General features: G+C 40.1%; 1 protein-coding gene and 1 long non-coding RNA gene across 4 annotated transcripts in view; both read left to right on the forward strand.

Annotated features, from left to right (window-relative positions):
* Positions 1-25,624, forward strand: part of LOC106086448 (uncharacterized) — a 187,455-nt gene that overhangs the window by 127,928 nt on the left and 33,903 nt on the right. The gene's annotated exons all lie outside the window — the stretch shown is intronic.
* Positions 24,727-25,403, forward strand: LOC131994914 (uncharacterized). Its single transcript, XR_009396952.1, has 2 exons — positions 24,727-25,001; positions 25,065-25,403. It is a non-coding gene; the product is annotated as an uncharacterized LOC131994914 (long non-coding RNA).

The raw sequence follows: 25,624 nt of genomic DNA on the forward strand, positions 1-25,624 counted from the left end.
AGCCAGCTTTAAGATCCATAGTCCCGGATTTCGGCCATCATACTTCATTTAAATCGAGGATGTCTAGGTTGGAATTTGACAGCTCGTTCTGGACTGGGGAAAGTCTGGATGATTCTGAGAGAGTACTTACATTCCATGTTTCAATCATAAACTGTGTTCTGAACCCATAGGTCGTCGTCATCAGGGGGTTGTCAGTTCCATAATTTCTGGTTGATGTTTCTTTAATCGTAATTTTTTAGATGGAGAGCGGATTGGACCATCGCATCGGTACATAATGCTGGAACTGCCAGCGACCCTCTGGAGATCTGCTAGCGCCACCGTTGGCCATTTTTTTAGGCTCATCCACTGTCAACTCTATTGAACAGACTCATCGTATTCGTATTCGTAGCCGTGCTAGCTGGACACCCTCTGCTTGTGTAAACTTTTTGGTTTGCCCCGCTTATTTTATTTCTGTGGTACCCGTCATATCTGATGAGCTTTCCCCTTTGCACCACTTTGGGATGCCTCCGATGGGAGAAGTAGCATGGAGGCTCCGTAAGGACTTTTAATTCTCTTGTGGAAAGATAAAAATTAACTTTTTACATTTCTAAGGTATATGTGCAATTTATTGAAAATATCTTGGAAATTTTACAATCCTCATGGTGGGAATTACAGCATATGAAGTGCGCTCATTAATTTACTGAAGTGAGCTTTGATGACTTTTAGGAAATTTGCCTTCACTTGCTGAACGCAATCGGCGCCTATGTTACTCTGTTCAAAATTAATAAAAAAATGATATTCCATATTCTGACCTTTATACCACTTCTCTACAAACCTGAACCCTGGGTATGAGTGTATTAGCGATATAGGGAATAACTTGCAAATGAATGCCAGCCTTAAATACAGGCATGCCATTTTCATCGATTCTGTCAACAAACTGTTGCATGGCAATTTGAAGTTCAGCTTTCAATTCATCTTTTAATTTATTAAAGCATTGCGGGTTGATATCTGTCTAAGAAATGGAAGAAATTAAGAAAATCCTGGTAAATATGTCTTTGAGTTTAGGCAATACTTACAGACTCCTCATTCAAAAGACTATCAATGAAATGCTGTTTAGTCTCAGCTTGATCAGCAGAAACTAGAGCAGAGCTTAAGAGCGTGACAATAAAGAAAAGAATTTGGAATTTCATTTTCGGAAAATCACTTGACTTGGAGCAATGGAACTACTAACCCCGCCTCAAATGCAAAACTTTTTATATCGCAATTTTTGCAGGTAAGAGTTAGCTTTTGGGGAATTTTGGCCTTATTATTGATTAAAAACGGCATATGTTATTTAAATATGGCTGCTTATTATTATACATTTATTTATTTAATTTAAAAACAAACCTTAAAACTGTTTGCTGTTTTAAAACAAAGTTATGACAATTGATGCAAATGCGTCATTATACCATAATTAAAACTAAACAATTATTAAACAAACATTTTGGAAGACAAACAATTTTTTACAGGTGCAAAATTCAAAGCAAAGCCATGTTTAATTAACCCTCCTTACGATTTGCATTTAGCAACTTCGGCGTTTGATTTCTTTCTAACGAAAAAAGTCTAGTGTGAATAACTATCCCAGGTCAAGAGTGTTGAAACGCTAATAAAGCCAAGAATCTGACATATGCAGCAAGCGAAGAAGAAGTATTCCAAATTCCTTAGGCACGAAAAAAAAAGAAATAGGAAGACATGAGTGTGAGCGCAATGAGATGTTAAGGTGTCATAAGAAAGTTCGAAAACTCTTCCAAGAAACTTAAAATCAAACCAATGCCTTTGGTACAAGCACATCCTCCTGCACAGACAAAGAAGGAAAACTGGCAAAAAAAAAAACTTAGAGCGTGCTAAGTTCGGCAGGGCCGAATCTTATATACCCTCCACCATGGATCGCATTTGTCGAGTTCTATGCGCTGTATCTCTTTTTAGGCAAACAAAGAATATTGAATAAGAACTGTTATGCTATTGGAGCTATATCAAGTTATAGTCCAGTCGTACCATAAATGAATGCTGAACATTGTAGAAGTCATTGTGTAATATTTCAGTTCATTCGGATAAGAATTGCGCCTTGTAGGGACTCAAGAAGCAAAATCGTGGGATAGGTTTATATGGGAGCTGTATCAAGCTATTGATCGGTTCAGACCATATTGGACACGTATGTTGAAGGTAATGAGAGAAGCCGTTGTACAAAATTTCTTCCAAATCGGATGAGAATTGCGTCCTCTAGAGGCTCAAGAAGTCAAGATCCCAGATCGGTTTATATGGCAGCTATATCAGGTTATGTACCGATTTGCGTCATACTTAACACAGTTTTTGAAAGTCATAACAAAACACTTTGTGCGAAATTTCAGCCAAATCGGATGAGAATTGCGCCCTCTAGAGGCTCAAGAAGTCAAGACCCAAGATCGGTTTATATGGCAGCTGTATCAAAACATGGTCCGATTTAAACCATACTTAGCGCAGTTATTGGAAATAAAACCAAAACACAACGTGCAAAATTTCAGTCAAATCGAATGAGAATTGCGCCCTCTAGAGGCTCCGACAGTCAAGACCCGATCGGTTTATGTGGCAGCTATATCAAAACATGGACCGATTTGGCCCATTTACAATCCCAACCGACTTTTTTGAAAATTAGCGTGCTTTCTACAGACAGACGGACGGACGGACATGGCTAGATCGACTTAAAATGACATGACGATCAAGAATATATATACTATATGGGGTCTCAGACGCATATTTCGAGGTGTTACTAACAGAATGACGAAATTTGTATACCCCCATCCTATGGTGGAGGGTATAAAAAGTGTGATTAAGATATGTAAAGAACATTTTTATAACCACCACTATAGGATGGGAGTATACTCATCTATTCATTTTGCCTGTAATATACAATTTCCCATGAACATTCCGTTAGGAACCAGAGGATATATCTCTCATATTAATGAGTACATTCCAACTAAATTTTAAGCTCTTGAGAAAAGGACTCATAATGAGTCCGAACGTCATGCTGCATAGCGACACCAACTGGTAGAGAAATTTTAACATGGCAGGATACCTCAAAAAATGAAGCCGGAATTTGTAAGGGAAAAACCACCGCTGAACATTCTTTTGATATTCAAGTCGGGATCTGAATCCAGGCGTTCGGATTCTGCTCCAAGATGGCCTCACCTGCAACATCTCAAAATATTGATCCGACGCAAGCCCATTGAACGTCCTGATGTATATTCTGAATCAATCTAGCCCATTCGTCCGTTCTGCGACTGTGGTAGGTGTACGGTATCCCATATTGAAATCAAATAGTGATTGCTTAGATATCTTTATACCCTACACCACCACTGTGGCACAGGGTATTATAGATTTGTGCATTTGTTTGCATCACTAAGAAGGAGAAGAGCTAGACCCATCGTTAAATATACGGATCGACTTAGAATCACTTCCTGATTCGATTTCGCTATGTCCGTCCGTGAGTCAATTTATTCTTGTAATCAAGGTACAGGTCCTTTTTGTTGTCCAATCGTCACGGAATTTTGCACATGTCACTTTCTTGGACCAAGGAAGAAGGCTATGAGTTTGGTTAAAATCGGTTTAGATTTGGATATAGCTCCCACACATATGTATCGCCCGATTTGCCCTTAATTTCAACCGGAATCGAAAGTGAACCAATGAGACAAAATGGGTCTCAAATGAAACGTATTTGGGTGTCGAATACGAAACTTATAACAAAATTTAGGGCGAATACCCAGGGAGGCTGCACTAACACAAAACTCTCTCCAAACTACAATCCAGACTGACTGGGTTAGTTTGGGAATCATGAAAGGTGTTTGGGATTGCAATAAGAAACTGATATCAAATTTTGCGTCAAATCTCAGGAGGGCTGCCTTTCCCAAAAATCGACCCCAAATAAACCAAGAAAAGGTTGACCGATTGGAACCAAAGAAGACGCAAATGAAATGTATTTGAGAACAGAAAACGAATAAGGGCCGAGCAACTCCCAACCTCATCCCCCAAAATACACGCATTGACCTATGGAAAATGAATACAATGTGATTTGAAGCCACAAAGTCATTTGAAGAATGAACTCGACCTGATGTACAATGTTATAGTTAATGATGTGGTCACTTTAGATGCTATCTCTCTGTATATATCTTCTCTTCTCTAAATACCTCAAAGAGGCGCGTGACTGACTGATCATCGCCCAGCCCAAACGTCAAAAGGTAGAATCATTAAAAATGGTATCGATGTTGGTGTGGTGTGGTCAAAGACACGGATACGACAGGGTTTGGTAATATTCGTACTTTTAGGTATCATAAGGTACTATATAATACGAAATGGTGAATTTTTGTTCAACGCTAACGGAAAGGAGTATAAGGCTGGGTGCAAAATAAACCGAGTCTCAAAAACACAAGGTTGGAAGAAAAAAGTTTTGCAAAATCGTACGTTTGGTGCCGCAATTGGTACTATTTGATATTTTCTTTACAGATTGAGAAATTTTAAATGTAGGTTTTGGTACCAAAAAGTGCAAAATAGTACGAAATAGTTTATCTTCGTGTACAGTGAATAGAGACAGCTAGGACTAAGAAATTTGATAAAAATTATCGTCGTTAAAAAAATGAATATGCGCTAATAAATCGTACAAAAAGTGGAAGAGAATGCCCTATCGTGCAGTAATTGGTACTTTCTTTTAATGGAGCTAGAGCTCTAAAATAAAAGGATAAAGGTACACCTTGACAATAAATATTAAGCGACATTTAGCTTCCAAAAGGTACAAAGAGGAACTTTCTTTCTTAAATTTGGGATACAGATACATCTTGCAAGTTTATATTGGGCCACTAGGAAATTTTTTCGGAAATTTGTATAATAGGGTACTCAAAAGTACAATATGGTCCACCTCAGATTTCAGATTAAGCTAGAGCTCTGAAATTGGGCATGCAGTTACACCTTGGCAATATATTGGGGAACTAAAGAATTTTTATACCCTCCACCATAGAATGGGGGTATACTTATTTCGTCATTCTGTTTGTAACTATTCGAAATAATCGCCTCAGAACCCATAAAGTATATATATTCTTGATCGTCGTGACATTTTATTTCGATCTAGCCATGTCCGTCCGTCCGTTGAAATTTTGCACAAATACTTCTTATTAGTGTAGGTCGGTTGGGATTGTAAATGGGCCAAATCGGTCCATGATTTGATATAGCTGACATATAAACCGATCTTGGATTTTGACTTCTTGAGCCACTACAGGGCGCAATTTTTATCCGATTTGGCTGTAATTTACCATGATGTGTTTTTTATGATTTTCAACAACTGTGCTTATTAGTATGGTGTCAATCGCTCCATAACCTGATGTAGCTGTCATATAAACCGATCTGGGGTCTTGACTTTTTGAGCCTCTAGAGGGCGCAATTCCTAACCGATTTGGTCGAAATTTCGCACGACGTGTTGGGTTATGACTTCCAACAACTGTGCCAAGTATGGTGTCAATCGCTCTATAACTTGATATAGCTGTCATATAAACCGATCTTGGATCTTGACTTCTTGAGCCACTACAGGGCGCAATTTTTATCCGATTTGGCTGAAATTTTGCATGAAGTGTTTTGTTATGATTTCCTACAACTGTGTTATCCATATCTAACACAGTTGTAGGAAATCATAGCAAATCGGTACATAACCTCATATAGCTGTCATATAAACCGATCTGAAATCTTCACTTCTTTAGCCTTTAGAGGGCGCAAATCCCATCCGATTTCGCTAAAATTTAGCACGACGTGTTTCGTTGTATCTTTCAACAACTGTGCAAGTTGTGGTTCAAATCGGCCCATAACCTGTTATAGCTGCCATATAAACCGATTTGGGATCTAGACTTCTTGAGCCTCTATGGGGCGCAATTATTATCTGATTTGGGGGAAATTTTGTACAACGGCTTCTCCGCTAACCTTCAGCATACGTGTCAAATATGGATTGAATCGGTCTATAACCTAATACACTTCCCCTATAAAACGATCTCCTGATTTTACTTTTTTAATCCCTAAAGGATGAAAACCTTATTCGATTGGGCTGAAATTTTACACAACAACTTCTACTGTGGTCTCTAACATTCATTCCATTATGGTCCGAATCGGACCATAACTTGATATAGCTCCAATGCCATAGCAATTCTTGTCTTTTATATTTTCCTTTCCTTTGTTTGCCTAAAAAGAGACACCAGGAAAAGAACTCGACAAATGCGATCCATGGGGGAAGGTATATAAGATTCGGCCGGGCCGAACTTAGTATGCTCTTACTTGATCCTTAAGGGGATGTTTATGGTTGTATAGGCATTTCTTACAATTCTCCACTATATCAAAATGCTGACTAGTCTTTTTCTGGATACAACAATTTTGCCTCACCGTAGATTTCATAAAACTGGCTTTTGTAAACACGAAATATGGTCAATGTAATCTTCGGAAGAAAGTTCTGAATGCAAAGTTTAGAAAGGGTTATTCAGCTTTATTGATTTTTTCTTTTACAATAAATAATAAAACTAATTTCCTACTTTCCTAGTCAAACTTAGATCATATGAAGGTTTGCCAATAATTTGCCAAAATGATTCACAGCAATGCGAATTAAATCACCCTTAACCTGTTGAACACAATAGGCGCCAACATTGGCCTGTTAAATATCAAGAAAAAAAAAATATTATTTAACATTTCACACACTTTTGAAGCTTTTATGCAAACCTGAATTCTGGGTAGAATATTTTGAGTAATGTATGGAATAACTTGCAAATGAATGCCAGACTTAAAGACAGGCATGCCATTTTCATCGATTCTGTCAACGAACTGATTCATGGCAATTTGAAGTTCGGCTTGCAATTCACCTTTCAATTTGTTGAAGCATTCAGGATCAACATCCAGCTGTAGGTTAAAGAAAAATTCGTTAAATTTTTAAAGAACTGAATGGAATTCAGCAATGAACAACTTACAGCTTCTTCATTGAGGACATTTGAAATGAATTGTTGTTTAACCTGATCTTGATCGGCTGCAACTAATGCCGAGGTCAAGAGGGCAGCAAAAAAGAAAAGTGTTTGAAATTTCATTTTAATTTTGAGATAAGTTGAAATGTACTTTGAGATTTGCTAAATGGAACTATTGTTCTACTCTGCAAAACTTAGGCTTTATATAGGAAAAAAAATGTTTCACTCTTTCTTTCCTGAGAAAGTATAAAAGTTTATATTCATAAACATCAAGTTTGTTGTTATTTCATTCGTAACAACAAAACGTTTCCCAAAAAGTAGGCAGAAAATAAGCTTTATGCATTTATTTTGTCACAAATATTTATTCAACTTCAAATTTAAAGTCAAGTGTTAAATATAGCCATTCTGGAACAACATTATGGCAACTCATGCGAATGTAAATAAATAATATATATTATTTACATAAACCGATATAGTGCGTAATCTCCCCTTAGAATATCAAAAAATTACAGGAAATGTTCATAAAAGTATAGGACAGCTGTTTAAATTTTGTGATTCTGAAACCGGGTTTAGAACAACAAACAGCAATAGCATGAATCCGCTAGAATGAGTAGGTCCCAATTATTGTAAATAAAAAAGTAAAGACGCATTTAGTTCGGCTGGGCCGAATTTTATATGCGATCTACCCTGGTTCGCATGGGATAACTTCTTTGAAGGACTTTCTCATATATATTAGCGCTTTAAGAAGTTCTGGAAAAAATACAACCTTCAAAATGTCAGCTCAATATATCATATCGGATCATCGGTTTGTATGAGAGCTACACATAATAGACCGATTGAAAGTCAGAACAAAACATAACATGGAACCCAATCGGATTGGAATTGCGCCCTTTTTAGTGGCTTTTGATTATTTATGGCACTTTGAGTTCTTTCGAGAGGGTGAAAGTTGTTACCTCTGAGGAAGACGTTATGACCATGGTGGGTGGCAGTTTCCTCTCTCCTGTTACGGTCCTCGATGTCGGGGGGGGGGGCGAGCGCTAAATGCCTCGGTATAAAACCCACAAGGACTGAGATGCTACAGGAAGGTTAACAAGTAAGAAGGCGTTAAGTTCGGCCGGACCGAACTTTGGATACCCACCCCCTCGGGTATATATTGGGTTGCCCAAAAAGTAATTGCGGATTTTTCATATAGTCGGCGTTGACGAATTTTTTCACAGCTTGTGACTCTGTAATTGCATTCTTTCTTCTGTCAGTTATCAGCTGTTACTTCTAGCTTGCTTGAGAAAAAAAGGGTAAAAAAGTATTTTTAATTAAAGTTCATTCTAAGTTTTATTAAGAATGCATTTACTTTCTTTTAAAAAATCCGCAATTACTTTTTGGGCAACCCAATATATAAACAAGCTTTCGTCATAATCCGGTGAAAAATGCATAATTTATACCCAAAAAGCAGCTATATCGAAATATGGTCCGGTTTGGACCAAATTCGACACGGATATTGAGAGGTCTAATAAGTACAAGTCTTTGTTCAATTTTGTAGAACCAAATATTGTCCTTTTTGGTAACCATATTCAAATATAGACCGATCTGAACCATAAACGACACGAATGTCGAAAAGCCTTGCATAAGTCACTGTGTCAAATTTCAGCGAATCAGGATAATAAATGTGGGCCAAGACACAAATCTGAATCGATTTGGGCCAAATTGAAGATTGCTTGTCGCATTTATTGTCGGACAATTAATGCGCCTTTCATGGCCCCAAAATCTTAAATCGGTATATCGGTCTATATGGCAGCTATATCCAAATCTGGATCAATCTAGGCCAAATTGAAAAAGAATATTGAAGGGCCTAACACAACTCCCTGCCTCAAATTTCGGCAAAATCGAACAATAAATGCGCCTTTTATGGGCCCAAAACCTTACATCGAGAGATCGGTCTATATGGCAGCTATATTCAAATCTCGACCGATCTGGGCCAAATTGCAGAAGAATGTCGAAGGGCCCAACATAACTCATACTCCCAAATTTCGGCGACATCGGACAATAAATTCGCCTTTTATGGTCCTAGGACCCTAAATTCGCGGATCGGTCTATATGGCAGCTATATCCAAATCTGGACCGATCTAGGCCAAATTGCCTAACGCAACTCACTGTCCCAAATTTTGGCGAAATCGGACAATAAATGCACCTTTTATGGGCCCAAGACCTTAAATCGAAAGATCGGTCTATATGGCAGCTATATCCAAATCAGGACCGATTTGGGCCAAATTGAAGAAGAATATTCAAGGGGCTAACACAACTCGCTTTCCCAGCAAAATTGGACAATAAATGCGCCTTTTATGGGCCCAATACCTTAAATCGAGAGACCGGTCTACATGGCAGCTACATTCAAATCTGGACGTATCTGGGCCAAATTACAAAAGGATGTCAAATGGACTAACACAACTCCCTGTCCCAAAATTTCGGCAAAATTGGACAATAAATGCGCCTTTTATGGGCCCAATACCTTAAATCGAGAGACCGGTCTATATGGCAGCTACATCCAAATCTGGACGGATCTGGGCCGAATTGACGCAGGATGTCAAAGGGCCTAACATAACCCACTTTTCCAAGTTTCAGCAAAATTGGACAATAAATGGCCCCAAAACCTTTTATGGAGCGATCGGTCTATATGAAAGCTATATTCAAATCTGAACCGATCTGGGCCTAATTGAAGAAGGATGTCGAAGATCCTAACACAACTCACTGTACCAAGTTTCGGCGACACCGGATAATAAATGCGCTTTTTATGGGTCCAAAACCTTAAATCGAGAGTTCGGTCTATATGGCAGCTATATCCTAATATAGACCGATCTGGGCCAAATTGCAAAAATATGTCAAATGGACTAACGCAACTCACTGTCCCTAATTTTGGCAAAATTGGACAATAAATGCGCCTTTTATGGGCCCAAGACCTCAAATCGAGAGATCGGTCTTTATTGCAGCTATATCCACATTAGGATCGATGTGGGACAAAGTGCAAATTTGCACTATCACAACTCACTGTCCCAAATTTTGGCAAAATCGGACAATAAATGCGGCTTTTATGGAACTAAGACCTTAAATCGGTAGATCGGTCTATATGGCAGCTATATCCAAATCTGGACCGATCTGGGTCAAATTAAAGAAAGATGTCGAAGGGCCTAACACAACTCACTGTCCCAAATTTCAGCAATATCGGACAATAAATGGCTAAGACCCTAAATCGGCGGATCGGTCTATATGGGGGTTATATCAATATATAGTTCTATATAGCCCATCTTCGAACTTAACCTGCTTATGGACAAAAAAAGAATCTGTGCAAAGTTTCAGCTCAATATCTCTATTTTTATAGGCTGTAGCGTGATTTCATGAATATAATCGCAACCATCGGTGGTGGGTATAAAAAGGGGCCATGTGGGTTATAAATTGGGTAGAAAATGCAAAGAGCTTCTTCGAGCTAAGGAAATTTTTCTGCTGGGTCCCGGCCTATCAAGGTTATGTGGATAACGAAGAGGCCTATAAGATGGCCAGGAATGGATCCCTGACTGTCACCGTAGATTTGGCTACGGAAACAGTGAGCACTCCACTGTGTGAGTTTCTTGGTAGGGTGGACGCCTTCAACGATGTCCACGTGAATGAGGCGTAGGATGGTCCTGTAAGTTGAAAGGTTTCAAATACCCTGTAGCCGAATATTTCTCAAAACAGGATGTCATTATTCCTACTGCTGATGAAGTATGACTTCGGATAGCTGACAGGTGTCCCGATTTGTCATTGGAAAATAAGGCATTTGACGTCGCGCTGGATGCAGTAAGAGACATACTTCTGCAGGGTGTGCACTGTCCCGCAATAGCGAGGAGGAGATACAGGATAATGGGTGAACACATCTCTTCTTGCCTGAATTCCCTTCAGTCACTTAGTCTTCTAGCAGTGTGAAGCAGCCACTGCGGCCATGAGACTAAAGTGGAAGGATTGAGGATAGGAGCAGGTAACACACAGCATATCGTATAATCGAGACGACGATAGGAAACCTGCAAGGAACGGAAGAGGTTTCCGATCGGATACATTAGACGACACTTAAGCTAGATTGCGAGCGGCACAGTATTGATTTGATGGAACTCTAGTATTGCCATCTGGAAATACATGCAACACAGACAGAGCAAAGCTAGAGAACCGAGTAGGCCCGGGGGTCTACATTGAGAACCCAGGGACTGAGACCGGATTTCGACTGCCTAACCATAATACGGTCCTGCAGGCGGAGATCCGTTAGGTCTCGGAATGTTTGAGGTGGCATGGTGGCGACGCGAGGACGTCGACTGTGGACATCGTTACGGACAGTAAACAGGCCATCAGGTCGGTAAGGTCTTGCAGTGTAAGAAGAAGATTAACACCTTTTCTGATGATGGCACGATTCGCATTGATTAGGTGCCGGGCCATAGCGGAGTAAGGGGAAATTAAAAAGCAGACGATTTGTCAATGAAGGCCAGAGAACTGGCATCAATGAACTTGGTTATCCCGAAGCCATTCGGGTCGATGCAGCCCGGGTTAAGAGCGTGGGTGACGAACGCTTCGATTTCGATGAAATTTGGGACAGTGAGTTGTGTTAGGTCCTTTAACATTATTCTTGAATTTGGTTCAGATTTGAATATAGCTGCCATATAGAACGATCTCTCGATTTAAGTTCTTGGGCCCATAAAAGTCACATTTATTATCCGATTTGGCCAAAATTTGGGACAGTGAATTGTGTAAGGTCTTTTAACATTATTCTTGAATTTGCCTCAGGTCGGTACAGATTTAGATATAGCTGCCATATAGACCGATCTCTCGATAATAGGTTTTGGGCTTCATAAAAGGTGCATTTATTGTCCGATGTCGCCGAAATTTGGGAGAGTGAGTTGTGTTGGACCCATCGACATCCTTCTTGACTTTGGCTCAAATCGGTTCAAATTTGGATATAGCTGTCATATAGACCGATCTCTCGATTTAAAGTCTTGGCCCCATAAAAGGCACATTTGTAATCCGATTTCGCTTAAATTTGTTATAGGGACTTACGTTAGGCTATTTGACATCCATGTCGTATGGTTCAGATCGCTGCCATATATATTTGAATATGGCCACCAAAAAGAAAACAATTTTGTTCTGCAAAATTTAACAATGACTTGTACTTATTAGACACTTAATATCCGTCTCGAATTTGGTCCAAATCGGACCATATTTCGATAAAGAAGCTATGGGGGCATAAATTATGCATTTTTCTCCAGATTTTAATGAAAGTTGGTGTACATCTACACCCGAGGTGCTGGGAATCCATAGTTCGGCCCGGCCGAACCTAACGCCTTTTTACTTCTTAAAAATTAATTTCATTAAAAATTTGTCCCTAAAAAAAAATCTTTGAAACTTTGTCAAAGAAAAATTTTACTGAAATTTCGCCTTTAAAAACATTGCATTTTACTTAAAATTTGTCAACAGAAAAATGTTTCCAAATTTTTTGCCTGTTTCACAATTTTTTGTTTGTTTCTCGAGACGAGTTCAATGATCGGAGATTTTGCTTGCAAATGGAAAAAGGAAAGCCAGAGATTTCAACACACACCAACCACCATGGAACGCTTTTCGTCTTTTGTTTGAAGATTTTTCAACCATATAAGGTGTTATTGCTTTAAGGGCCATACGTTGGAATGTTGTACTTGAATCGTATTTATTGCGAAAACGCCTCTATGATACAAATACCACATAAACCACGCTCGTCAACCCTATCTATTAGCTGTACTTTTCCCAGTGCATGTGTTGACAGATTTTTTGTCTGCGACAATTACACTGCTTCCAAGGTGCACATGATTCTGAAGTTGTATTGATGGCTTCGAACGCCAGACAACGGCAACGGCTCCCGCTGTTGCTCCATGTGCCCAGGATCAGGCCTGAGCTAAATTTTGTCTTTTGAGAATTTTACGAGAAAATTTCATTAAAATTTTTTGTTGATAGGCAATTTTATTGAAATTTTATCTTGAGAAAAATAATTTCGGACTAATGCAAGGCCGATCGGCACACTTATCAATGGGTCTAGCTCTTCTCTTCTGAGCGTTACAAACTAATGCATAAAATCATAATACCCTGTACCACAGTGGTGGTGTAGCGTATAACATTCCATAAATGGAGCTGAAAAAGTCCGAACTATTGTTATTGGATATTGGTGGCGCAAAGGTCTCTCTCCAAAAAGGTTTCGCACTGCTGCACGCCGTTCGGCCTCGGCTATTAAAAGGAGGCCCCTTATCATTGAGCTTAAAACTTGAATCGGACTGCACTCATTGATATGTGAGAAATTTGCCCCTGTGCCTTAGTGGAATGTTCGTGGGCAAAATTTGCATTTACATTGTTCTTGATATTGAGGAATGTGAAATCATCTCAAAGAATATCTAAAATAAATATTTAAAACACAACCTCACCACTTTATTATTTTTCTTCAAAAGATTCTATTTTAAAATCATCCCAGTTAGCAAACACAACATAGAAGAATGTTAAATTGACGTCAATGGGGTTTTTTGTTATGTACATAGATGTTGCAAACAACTTCATTGTGGTCTTTGCACAGAATATGGTTTACTCTTAGCAGTTGAGTTTTTAATTTTTTGCAGTTTATATTTCAATGAGATACAGATGAGCCATTATACTTTCAGACTAACTAAGCTAGAAAGTACGAGAAAAATTATGTATTCTACAAAGGAATCCTATATGTATATTCATTTAATCCGGGTTGGTCTTCTACACTGACTTCATAATCTTCAACTGCCAGATATTTCATCAACTGCTACAAAGTTTGCAGTAAGTTCTCTTCATTCACTAGCATACATGAGTAGCGTGTATTGTTTGATGGATTTCGGGTCTGTTCTATTCATATCACCATCTCCAAGGAAATTTAGAATGGCGAAATTGGTTGTCCAGCTTAACAAGACGAACAAGGCATCGGTTTTAGAGATGGCAAAATATCAATGACACTATCGATACTTAATTTTCATCTGAATATCGATTGATATTTTTCCTATCAATGTTATCGGCAAAGTTAAATACGACATCGAATGTATCTTATTAGATAAATTACGCCTCTAGAGAGCGCAATTTTCATCCGATTGGGTTTTGTAAAGGGTGATTTTTTTGAGGTTAGGATTTTCATGCATTAGTATTTGACAGATCACGTGGGATTTCAGACATGGTGTCAAAGAGAAAGATGCTCAGTATGCTTTGACATTTCATCATGAATAGACTTACTAACGAGCAACGCTTGCAAATCATTGAATTTTATTACCAAAATCAGTGTTCGGTTCGAAATGTGTTCATTCACCGTTCAGCGATGAGGCTCCTAACCTCAAAAAAATCACCCTTTACAATGATTTCTCTTCTGACTTCCAACTGACTTTATTAAATTTGACATTATTCGGTATTGATATTGCTTTTATATAACTTGATGTCCTGATATTTAATTCTCCTTGTCGTTTGAAATAAAGGTGACTAGCTGGACAGGGCCCGCTCCGCTTCAACTTCTTTTATCTCTTATTTTATCTGGTTTTATCAGGTCCTCCTGCGTCCATCCCAATTTGAGGATAAAAAGAGTTCTCTACTACCAAAGACCTTTAGTTTCTGTTCTATTCTATCCTGATTGCCCTTCATATATTATTTTATTATTTCATATTATTCATATATTATTTTTAATTCCCTTTTATTTTTGGGTAGGATAGGGGAAGGGGGATTGCCTACTGACTCGTCCTTTCATTTGAGTTCAATATATTCTCGATCATCCTACATAACAGTTTGGCGTTGCATTTATTGGGAGCTCCCACCGACGCTATGAAATAAACGGCAATTTAGTTGAGTCTTTCATTGCCACGATCTACTGTCTTGCGGAATGGCAGGGCGCGACCCAGATACTTGAATCCTTATATCAACATTAGATTCGAAATATACTATCATAGACCTTTTTTTAATTGACATTTATCGTCATCGATCTACATGTCCTATTGAAGGGTATTTAATGGATGGGCTGGTCCCAGACTCTGACCTAATTGTGCATACCAGATTCGTAGTCAACTCCCAAAGACCTTTCATTCGATATCCATTTTGTGACGTTTGACATTTATGACCGTTTTAGGGTTTTTTGGGGTTGTGAAGGCCCCGTAGACACCTTGGACCAAATTCTTATAACAGATGTGTACTCAGCAAATATTTTTCTTTTGATAGCCATATTGTCTCAAATTTGTCCTGCTGAGGGGTTTTTGGGGGGTGGGGAGGGCCCTGAGACACCAAAACAAAAATGTTTGTGTTAGGTTGTATTCTACTTTTGAAACCTTTCGTTTGAACACCATATTGCTCGAAGCGGTTAAAGTGTCCTCTAGGGTGGTGTTTTTAGGGGTGGGGGGTCCTCCGACCTTTAGGGTAACATTTTAATGCCAAGTTCGTACTCTACTCTTAAATACCCTTCATTTGATACCCATGTTGCCCAAAGCGGTGAAAGTGTACTCTTGGGACGTTTTTTAGGGAAGGGGACCCCCCCGAAAGTTAAGAGTGCAATTTGTATACCAAATTCGTACTGTATTCTTAAATACCTTTCATTTGATACCCATATTGTCAAAATCGGTGCACATGTTCGCTCGGGTGGGTTTTGGGATGGGGCGTCCCCCCAGGTTATTTGACTCCAAAATTTTTTACCAATTTCGTGTTTTTTTGGGTACCATAAGGTGGCATACAAAATTTCGCTTATATCAGTTCGTGTATCTCCGAGATCTGGCGTTTTTGAAAATGGGGGTATGAGGGAGGGTCCGCCCCCCCTTAGGATATCAAAAAATTTAGTACCCTATTTTCATCGGGGGCCGAACTCTGCCATCCGTGAACATTTCATGAAAATCAGTTCAGCCATTTTTTAGTCTGCACAAAAATTGGGGGGTTTTCCTATGTGTACGTAGCGGGGGTGAATAGAATGAGCGGATTAGCTGCGGTGTGTCGATCTTTGGCCTTGTGACGTCACTATTGGAATTCCCTCTGTGAAACAAGTGGACTGTATGTAAGCGGGTTTACTACTTATTATTCCTCGTACATAGAGGAATAATAAGTAAAGTGAAAGGTTGAGGTAGCCCAAAAATTAAAAGTGTGAAATAAAAGGATGGTTAGATTTCGGTTTATGACGAGTATATGGTGTTAGAGTTTATTGTGGCAAAAGAGGAGAAATAGCTTGTGTTGCTCACCTTGACTGCGGTTGTAGAGTAAGTGAAGTGAGTGGGCATAAAAAGTTAACAGCTAACCTTTTGTACTAAACTCTTAAAAACAATTAATTCACAATAACTTAGATTCTATTACATTTCAATAGCAAACTTAGAACTAAATGGCAATTCAAATCTTATGTTATAGATAATTCACAATAATACTCTATAATTCAGGGTAATAAATTCAAAAATATTTAAAGCTTAAGTTAAGGACAAATGCAAATTTGTCCATGGCGCCGGCCTTGCGTTTACGCAAAGTTTGATGGTGTAGCGCACAATACGGTCGCTAAGGACTTTATAGCTTCCGAGAGGATTAAGACATTTGGTTGAGGGGTTGAAGATTGCTTCTTTGTAAGTTGCTGTTGTTGCCTCTTACCAGGCTTTTGGTGGTTTCTTTTTGTCTTCTGAGGCTTCTTGCGTTGATGCGTGCGTTGCTGGGTGTGTTGCTGTTTGGTACGGCGTGTGAGTTGCTGATGTCGAGATGATTTGTGAATGGCGGTAGAGTGGGACTTTGCTGACCTTTTCGGTGGCTTGGTGGAAGCGATGGATCTTGCAGGCTGTTGCTTTTGGAGGCGAGACTGGATGGATCTGGTCGAAGTGTTGGATTTCGTTTGTTGCACGGTGAATTTTCGTGGGTGCAACATAGTGTGGTGCTGAAATCCACACTTTCGACATGTTCCAGAAGATTCACATTCTTCGATGGTGTGGCTTCGCGCTAAGCAATTGCGACAATAGTTGTGTTGTCGAACGGCCGCTCGTCTTTCCTCTACGGTCATCTTGACAAATTTTGGGCAATATCTAAGAGCGTGCCTTTTCTTACATAGATGGCATTTGTACATATCTTGACCAGGCATGTTTTATCTGAAAATGGTGAGAGGTTAGCGAATTGCATTTGAAAGGTTGAAGTGGCAAATTAAAATGAGATGAGAAAAGATTCTGTATTAGTTAGAGTAAAAGTTGGGTTTGATCATCCAGATACCAATACATCTCAGCGATATACTACTGGGGTTGGTCCAGAAAGGGAAGGAGACATAATTTCACAATCGGTCGAGTAATGATACCGGAGGCAATCCTCACCTCCGCAACTCTTGTATTGCTATCGGACCCAGCGTGAGTCTTAACTACTCTCCCCAATCGCCAGTCGCTAGGGGGCAGCAAATCGTCAATTACGACTACAAGATCACCGATCTTTACATTAGGAGAAGTGTTCTTCCACTTATATCGTTTTTGAAGAGCCTTGAGGTAATCTTCCTTCCATTGTGTAGCGAACTGGTGATGTATCGCCTTCAGCCTTAGCCATCTATTTATCAGGGATATGTCTTGCGCATTCGGCTCCGGAAATGACATGATTGGCGAACCCTTCAAAAAGTGCCCGGGAGTCAAAGCTGTGAGGTCGTTCGGGTCCTCAGAGACGGCGGAAATTGGACGTGAGTTCAAGACTCCTTCGATCCGCGCAAGAACGGTAGCAAACTGTTCGAAGGTGAACAAGTGAGCTCCAGCCACTCGTTTAAAATGGTGTTTGAAGCTCTTAACGGCTGCCTCCCTAAGTCCACCCATATGTGGAGCATGGGGCGGTATAAATTGCCATTCAAACCCCTGTGTCGAGTATTTCTCAGATATATCGCTTGCTACTACTTGGATAAAACTCCTGAATTCCCGTAGAAGCTTGCGACTGGCACCAACGAAATTCCTACCATTATCCGAAACTACCTTCCGAGGTAGGCCTCGTCTCCCAAGAAAACGAGCAAAAGCGGCCTCAAATGCCGCCGTGGAAAGTTCCGAGCATGGTTCCAGATGTACGGCTTTCGTGGCGAAGCATACAAAGATGCTGACATAACCCTTTAAGAGAGGGGAACGGCGTAGTGGCGAACTCTTAATGTCAAAAGGCCCTGCAAAGTCTATGCCCGTGACGTGAAATGCCGGAGTTATCGTACATCTATCTTGAGGGAGCGGTGCCATTATCTGGGCGCAAGATCTTTTCTTGAAAATTATGCATGTCTTGCATTTATGGATGATACTTTTCACCCTTGGTTTTAGACGAGAAATGTAAAATTCTGTCTGGACCATACGACACATTAAAATACATTCTCCATGGGCCAGGAACGTGTGCAAGTGGAGCAAATACAGCTGACAGAGACGAGAGTTACCAGGAAGTATAACTGGGAATTTCTCGTTATACGGTAGGGAAGAGGCGGCCAGCCGACCATTCACCCGTAGGACTTTGTTACGGTCCAGAAATGGGTTCAAGCATTGCAGTGAACTTTTGCAAGACAATTCCTCGGATCTACTTACAGTCTTGTACTCCTCTGGGTACCATCTAATTTGAGCCAGCATTATGAGACGATTTTTCGTGAAAGTCACTTCATCTTGGGTGAGGATGGGGGAGGAATTCCTCGCGGTACCCCTATATCTACTCAGGCAGTTATGGTAAAAACGAAATACAAAAGAGATCACTCTCAAGGCACGGGTATAGGAAGAAAACCTTATCAAGATGTCAGAGTCCTCGATAGTTCCATGCATGACCTGAATATTCTGCCGCCTCCCTATTTCCGGAGAGACCAACGGATTTCGGTTGGGCCATTCTGATGGTGGGTTCGTTAGCCAAGTCGGGCCATTAAACCACAACGAATTGCCGATGAGATCCTGTGGCCTGCAGCCTCTCGTTCCGAGGTCAGCTGGATTGTCGTGAGTAGGGACATGTCGCCATGTCCCCCCGGGTAAGAGATCGTGTATCTTCGACGTTCGATTTGCCACGTATGTCTCCCAGGTCCATGGTGGCTTTGTCAACCAACCAAGTACTATTGAAGAGTCCGTCCAAAGAGTTATGCCACTGATATTCAAATCAAAAGTACATAGTACGAAGTTGACGAGCTTAGCGAGCAGAAATGCCCCATTGAGCTCCAATCGAGGCAGGCAGACGGGTTTTAGTGGTGCTACCTTGCTTTTCGCAACGAGCAAGTTAGAGAAGACAACATATTTCAGAGTCTGACACCGGATATAAACGCATGCACACATTGCCGCTTGAGACGCGTCAGAGAATCCGTGTATTTCAACTATATCGGAGGGATTGTACTGCAGCCATCTAGGAATAGAAATTGACCCGATGTGCTTCAAATCGGATACCAGAGCGTTCCACTTCAGCAAAGTCTCTGGGCTGAGTTCATCATCCCAATCAAGACCTTCGAGCCAAAGTTGTTGCATCAATATCTTCGATCTAATTACTACAGGAGCAACCCAACCTGCAGGATCAAATAATTGAGCAACGGCTGAAAGTACCTTGCGTTTACTAATGGGTTGGTCTGTCGGAATGGCGCCGAGAGTGTAACTGAAGGAATCAGTTAGCGCATTCCATTTGATGCCAAGTGTCTTGGTAGTGCTCGACTCGTTAAAGCGCAAGAACTCGGAGTCATATAGACTCTCTTGTGGGAGATGAGCAAGCAATTTGGGGTTGTTTGCAGTCATTTTGACAAGAGGAAACCCTGCATGCTTAAGGACTGAGCTTAAGTTCTCTTGTGCTCGAATAGTGTCCTCTATAGAGAAGCCTCCGGACAAAATGTCGTCGACATATGTCTCTTTTCTCAATGTTTCTGCAACATCGGGAAATTCACTTTCAGAATCCGAGGCGAGTTGTAGGAGCGTGCGAATTGCTAAAAACGGCGCACAGTTCAGGCCAAAGGTAACCGTTTTTAACTCAAAATCTTTTACCGGTCCCTTGGGATCTGGCCGGAAAAGTATACGCTGATAAGCTCTGTCGATAGGGTGTAGCCATATCTGCCTATACATCTTTTGAATGTCCCCGCAGAAAACATATCTATACTTTCGCCAATTGAGAAGTACTGATGTCAAATCAGTCTGGAGCGTAGGCCCAGTATGGAGCACATCATTTAAAGACTGGCCCGATTTGCTCTTACGAGACGCGTTAAAGACGATTCTGACTTTAGTGGACTTATGCTCTGGACGGACGACTGCATGGTGGGGGAGATAGAACGAATTGTATTTTCCACCGGAGTTTATTTCTTGGGATGAGGTCTCTTCAGCATGACCGAGAGAGATGTACTCATTCAAAACTGAATTATATTCGGTATTTAGCTCGGGATCATCGGAGAGCTTTGACTCCATTCGATTATATTGAGCCAGAGCGAGAAAACGAGATGAGCCAAGAGATAGGGAGTCGGAGAATTCTGCTTTGAAAGGCAGTCTCACGACGTATCTACCATCCGGGGATCTGGAGGTAGTTTTCGAGTAGAACTCCTCGCAAAACTGATCTTCCTCACACAGAGGGGAAGCCATGGGTATCTCTTCTTGCTCCCAGAATTTTCTCAGAAGTTCGCTTATTTTTACATCCTCGGATTCAACTACGTTCGTGGAAAATGAGAAAATTCTGTCAGTTTGCATTGGACCGCTCAATACCCAGCCAAAAACTGTATTGTATGCTGAGGTATCGCCACATATATTCTTCCTGATTCCATCAATATTTATGAATCGTTCAGAATCATTGCCTAAAATTAGGTCAATTTGAGCGGATTTATTAAAGTTTGGATCGGCTAAGTCAAGCTCCTCCAAGTCTGAGGGATTTGAAATCTCGAATGAGACTGAAGGGAGCCATTTTGTCACTTTAGGCAAAACTATTGCCGAGACAGTAAAGCGGACATCGTACTTCTCGGCAACAATGACGAGTTGGCATTCCTTTTCCGACGTTTGAGTTTGTTCGCCAATTCCAAAAATCTCAAAGTGCGCTTTAGTAGTGGGAAGTTGCAAGCGCTTCTGCATTCTTTGAGTAATGAATGTTCGTTGAGAACCAGGATCAATGAGGGCTCTTAGAGTAAACAGCTCCCCATGATGTTCAATGCGAACCAGAGCTGTTCGTAGCAAAATCATTTCATTGTTGGCCGAGAAATTGGCCTGAACATGAGAGGGGCGTCTTGCCCCTGAAGTTGAGGGCGCTTCAATATGAGATGAAGCCTTTGGGCTTGGATCAGATGATTGGATCGGAACTTTGTTGTCGTTATGACTGGTATGAGGTACTTGATCCTCAGATTTTCCCTCAGGTTTACCTTTAAGGTGAAGAAGGGTATGATGTGGCTTGTGACAAACGATGCAAGTGTTTGTACTTTTGCAATTTGTCTTGAGATGAGACGAGGATAAGCAATTAATGCATAATTTGTGTTTAAACGCAAAATCTATGCGTTGCTGTGCAGTATATTTGCGAAACTGGCCACAACTTCTTATCGAGTGATCGGAACTGCATAGGGGGCAAGAAGAACTGAGCTTTTCTTGCGAGTGATAAGTTTGGATCTTACCACTGTTTTGAGATGGGAGCGAACTTCTAGTTTTTGTGGCCTTCATGCTTGAGAGACGTTCTACGATCTCGTATCGGCTAATGAGAAACTCGTCTAGCTGGTTCCAAGTGGGAAGTTCACGGTGAGATGTGAGTGATTGTTCCCAGAGAGCCAGTGTCTCATCTGGCAACTTGGTTGATACCAAGTATAACAAGATTGGATCCCAGCTTTCCACATTGACGTCAAGAGTTCTTAGAGTGCAGAGACAATCGTTAACTGTGGATTGAATCCTGTGAATTGCTTCACTATTCTCCACAGAGGCCGTTGGGATGTTGAAGAGGATTTTCAACTGATTATCTACTAAGACTCGCTTATTTTCATACCGAGCCTTGAGGGCACTCCAAGCGAGCTCAAAATTCTCATCACAGAGAGTGTATCTTTTGACTATGGCGCCGGCTGCCCCCTTAGTCTTATTTCGCAGATGATATAACTTTTGAGCTCGAGTCAATTTCGGATGGTTTGCGTAAACCGCCGTGAACATGTCACGGAATGACGGCCATTCCTCGTAGCCTCCTTTAAATACCTCAGTATCACAGGGAGGGACCTTGATGTAGCCACTACCAATCTCTTGAGAAGGATGGTTAGCCGAGGGTTGGGGAATATAAGCCGGAATAAGGCTGTGCCTCGCGTTTTGGCGAGCATTTCCCCCCGAGATTCTCAGAATGTCGAGAATCTGCGATCTAGCTGTGTAATAAGCTTCGGAGCTGGCGTTGAAATTTATCCTCGCGTTCGCCCTAAAGTCCTTGGTATTGGTGTTACTTGGAGCTAGCATGAGACCTTCATAGGTAGCTTGAAGCCGTTGCCACCTATTCTCCAAGTCCTCCAACTTCACCTCCAATACCGAATCCGTTTGATCTTGAATATCACTCTGTTCAAACTGAGTGCAAAAGTTGATCAAATGGTCACAGTCAAAGAGAAACTTGTCCTGACTTGGTGAATTTCTCACTGAGGAAGACGAGCTTGTAAGATTATTAGATCCCGAAGGTAGGGATGCTAAATCTGAGGCTGCGTTTTCCAAGCTCATCTTAAATCGGTCCCGTACAATAGAGCGAGAGAAGAAAACTGGATCGAAAGGGAGAGAAGCGCAGAGTTGGCTATGTTCTCAGTAAGTCTAAAAATTATTTGGTATTGTTTCGGTTGAACTCTCTTTGTAGAGAAACAGAGAGAGAGAGAAACGATTTGGATTTGAGGTTCGAGTAAATGCAAGCGTAAGCTACAATAAACAACCAAATCGTTGCTTCAGCGTCTGAGAGAATCAACAAAATTCTGAATTAGTAAGGTAGCGGGGTATGCAATCAATGCCGAAATATAGCCTTCTAATTCAGAACTACGCGGTCGTCTAAAAGGAGCTGCCCTCTTAGACTTAATAATAAACTCGAGATTTCAGGAAAATCCAAATAATCCTTTAGATCGTAAGCGGGAGATTTAAACGTACGAGATGAGCATAACCATAGCGGTAAAAAGCGATATACTGTCGAAAGGCATTCGAATTCAAAAGAGCTTGACTAACAAACCCAAATTGCGGTTTCGGCAATGTAATTCGTGTGAATTCTCTCACAAGAACACAAGCCCTTAAAAAAAGTTCAACGTATTCAACAAATCCAACCTGCAAAACTAGTTCACACCAGAAATGTTGTAAGAATTCAATGTGTCTGGGGTGTAGCAGAGATAAGTGAAATAGGGTGTCGCGTTTCGGCAATATGCACTGAAAGGCACAATCCCGCAACTAATCAAAAATCCCCAAATCCGGCAACACTATATATGTGATTGAGTCTTTTATCTAGTCAATGACCCCAAGGCAGTAGAACATAGACAAAACGAAGAGGAAAAGTGTTTACGAATTATATGCTTGACCTGTACGCATGTACATGCGTAAGTTTTCTTATCTTGTCTTGAACTTCCTCCTATCCATTCGCAATAAGAATAGCGAATGATCAAACACAATAAACTGGGTGCAATATTAATGAGTGTGAGAGAACAGCGTAGTATTAAAAAATGAATTATAGCAATGTTCAAATAATAATTTTACTGAGATTTGTGACGTTGCAATATGGAGCAAGTGCAATTACTTTTAATTACATGCAATAGCAATGGAACGTTAATGTGATATTAGGTAGGTTTAGTTTTAGCAGTTTCTGACATGAAAACAAGTGCAATATATTCTACACAACCCAGTGGCTTTAAACGACTGAATGAATACGACGACAGTGTTTTGAAAATTTCGTCTTTTTCGTTACGTAAATACAAATTGGGACTTGTACAATTTATAAGCAACAATGGGAAACAAGCACGTAAACAGTCTTGTCCCTTAAATACCAGTTGTGTGTAAACGAATGAAAATAAAACCACAATCCCAGAAATATTTAAAAATCAATTCATCTGGCACCACTGAATGCTTGGTGGATGATTCTTCATCTAGTCAATGACCCAATGTAATAAGCAAAACAACGAGGAAGTGCATCTACGTATATACATATGTGTATGCTATGCCTGCTATGTACGTATGTACATATGTGTATTTTGTCCTGATTCGTCTTTGTTCGTCTTTGTGCCTATTCTTTTCAATAGTTAGCGGACGATAATCAAACACCTTATACAGCCTGAACTGTGAACAAAACGATGTAAATGTGCCACCAATAAGCTAACGTGACTGCCGTGCCGTGATTTAAACAGGTGCAATACTTCCAACCAACTGTAATAATGTATGGTGTGTTACGCAAATTTAGTCTCTGTGGCAGAGTCCTTCCGATAATTCGAAGTTCAAAAGTGGACTCAAATCAATAAACAGTACGATCAAATGGCTTTAAGTATTTAAAAATTTCTTTTTTCATACTATGACAACCTGGGACTCGTGCAATTAAAAACGTCAGGGGCAAGTGCAATTTAAATGTAATAGTGTTACGACTTGTGGCAAGTGCAATGTTCATCAATCGATGCAATAAACCAAATATTTATTATATAAATTCATTAGATTTTCCAGTGCATATACATATCTATGTTAGTTTGAAGATTAGTGCAGTATTTTCTCCCTTTACCCTATCTTACTGTACCATGCGTTCTGTCATACGTAACCAAATCAATGAAAACCAGAGTTGGTTGATGGCCTCCCTTGTCTGTACGTATGTGCGTATGTACGTAAGTGTGTTTTTGTTTTGTTTTCGTTATTCTTATTCCGGACAACCAAAGCTTGGTTTATTCTTCTTTTCTTTGTCTATGCTTAATAGATGGGCAAATTTTCAAATATATAAATATAAAATGTGCAACAAGAAATTTATCAAAAAAAAGCCGGGAGCAGTGCAATAACTAGGCCACAAGGCTACTGTGCCTTAGTTAATATAATTGCCATATAATTGGAATTCGGTAATTATGATTGTCTATTGCTACAAAGGCGCTGCTATAATAATAAGCACAGTGGTGATTCTACTATTTAAGTAAGTCTGTGATTGGTAATATAATACGAAAGCCGTTGTAACATTTCATAAAAAACCCAACAGGTGGGAAGTTGGCACTAATCTTCAAATTGTTGTTGGGATATGTGCAATTATTCTTCTTTCTGGACTGCAGGTCCAACCAACGCAATAACCGGTGTGTTCGTGTTAAAAAATTTGTGCAATATGTTTAGAACGTAGTACAATTTTTTCAATTTAGTGCAATAATGCGATATTTTAATATCGTACGATATTATCAATCCGTGCAATAAGCTCGATATTTAATTAATTAGAATTATGGGCAGTAATTTTTAGCTGAAATAAGTGCAATACATCTGTGTCTGTGTGTGCAATATTCTTTACGGTCTTTAAGGCTTTTAATGTGCAATAAATAATTTCTCTGTACACAGTGCAATATTATACAAATTATATAAGGAAATTAGGGAAAAGTGCAATATTTTTTATGACATTGTGCAATAATGTTCACTTGTAATGAACATAATAATTGTTTCAACTTTTATCCTTTCTGATTGATTTTAAATGATGTGGAAATAGAACTGTGGAAAAGTGTATTATCTCAAAATGTTATCTTCTTCCCTTTTTTTCTTGTCTTTTAATCGGTATGT

This window comes from Stomoxys calcitrans, chromosome 2 (assembly GCF_963082655.1).
Source record: "Stomoxys calcitrans chromosome 2, idStoCalc2.1, whole genome shotgun sequence".
NCBI classification, from domain to species: domain Eukaryota; kingdom Metazoa; phylum Arthropoda; class Insecta; order Diptera; family Muscidae; genus Stomoxys; species Stomoxys calcitrans.